The following is a 1,981-nucleotide window of genomic DNA, read 5'->3' on the forward strand; positions in this document are numbered from 1 at the left end:
AGGAACGGAGTCTGTAGCTGGCAATAAGCTGAAGCAGGCTGTAGCGAAGTCGGAACGGACCAAGGTCTGAGGCAGGCTGCAGGCTGAAGTGAAGTCAGGAACGGACCAAGGTCTGAGGCAGGCGGCAGGCTGAAGCGGAGTCAGGAACGGACCAAGGTCTGAGGCAGGCGGCAGCGGAGTCAGGAACGGACCAAGGTCGGAGGCAGGCTGCAGGCTGAAGCGGAGTCAGGAACGGACCAAGGTCTGAGGCAGGCGGCAGCGGAGTCAGGAACGGACCAAGGTCTGAGGCAGGCGGCAGGCTGAAGCGGAGTCAGGAACGGACCAAGGTCTGAGGCAGGCGGCAGCGGAGTCAGGAACGGACCAAGGTCGGAGGCAGGCGGCAGGCTGAAGCAGAGTCAAGACAGTCCAAAGGTTAAGACAGGAACGAGGTATAGACGAAGCGCAACTCAGAACTACTAGGCAGTAGTGAACCTCGTTGCAAGGCAAAGAGAAGGAGTCCGGACGCCGGTTATATCGGGCTAAGGGCGTGGCGTCACGGGGCCAGACTTACGGGAGCTGTGCGCACATAGTGGGCGTCCTCACGTGCGCGCGAGGCAGCGGGGAGACGGGCAAGCAATGGCGGACGCCACGTGGAACTGGTAGGACCGCAGGAGTCTCGGGCATGCGGAACACGGCGTTTCCAGCAGCGGAGGTAGGCACTATACAGGGCTAGAGAAGGGGAAGCGGCAGAGACCGCAACAGCAGCAGCAGAAGAAGAAGCAGATACGAGATCTGCATCCTGAGCACAGCGGAGGTTGCTAGAAAGAAAGGTGTAAAAATGCTTGTAGATTTCTGTTGGGGGTCTGATGCAAATAGCTGAATGATCAGAAGACCGCATCGATTGGCTAGCCTTCTGATTGTTGAATGTTGGCTAGAAAATTTGAGAAGGTGAAATACGCCACTGAGGTCTACCAATGTTGGAGTCCACCAGGAGTCAGGTCAAGTGCCACATGGATTCATGTCTGCACACTCACCTCCATCTTCCATAACTAAAATAATTGTTCGATAGGGATGAGCATTCGTTTTCAACATATTGGCAATCCGCAACGTATATGTCCCTATTCGTTGTATTCGTGGGTTTGCGAAACGATCGCAATCCCCCACGAATACAAACATATCATTACCAAATTGTTTGTGCGTCTTAAGGAGCGAATATAAAAAAAATTAACTAAAACCCCCACCCTCCTGTCCTCCCCAAGACTTGCCAAAAGTCCTTGGTGGTCCAGCGGGGGTCCTGCAGTGATCTCCTGCACTCGGGCTGTCGCCTGCCAGTATTCAAAATGGCGCCAATAGCCTTTGCCCTTACTATGTCACAGGGGCTACTGGTACCATTGGTCAGCCCGTCACATGGTAGGTGCCATGTTGAATACTGGAGGCCGACGGCCCGAGTGCAGGAGATCGCTCCAGGACCCCCGCTGGACCACCAGGGATGTTTGGCAATTCAGGCTAATTCAGCCTGCTTATCAACAGACAATTGTCTAAGTTGAAGTTACTGACAGAACTTCATGTCTGGTAGTTTCTACTTCTTTATATTGGACAAAGGAAATAAGTTGTTTTCAAATTAATAACCATCTCTTAAAGTGTAATGTTTCGAAGCCTGATGGAGGAATTAGGAGTTCCAAAATGGAGATGATGGTTGAAGGAAAGTGAACTTACCTTATGACTGATGCTGACCCATACCTGTGATGGAAAAGGAGAAGGACCCCCTACTCCCAGTTGAATCAGTGCTTTCCTGACAGCCAAGGAAGCAGAAGCAGATGTGGGTTTCTTTTATCAGTCATGACGAAAGCAAGAACCAGTTAGGCACTTTTTGTGACATAATTTCTAGTCTGTGAGAAAGTAACTGTGCATCCCCTGCTTATTTAAATCTCTCCTAACTTGAAACAGGAGACAAAACTCTGGAGCTTCTCTAACCTAAGCCGGAAAGGGAGTGATGCCCTGA

This window comes from Rhinatrema bivittatum, chromosome 8 (genome assembly GCF_901001135.1).
Source record: "Rhinatrema bivittatum chromosome 8, aRhiBiv1.1, whole genome shotgun sequence".
Classification (NCBI taxonomy): Eukaryota; Metazoa; Chordata; class Amphibia; order Gymnophiona; family Rhinatrematidae; genus Rhinatrema; species Rhinatrema bivittatum.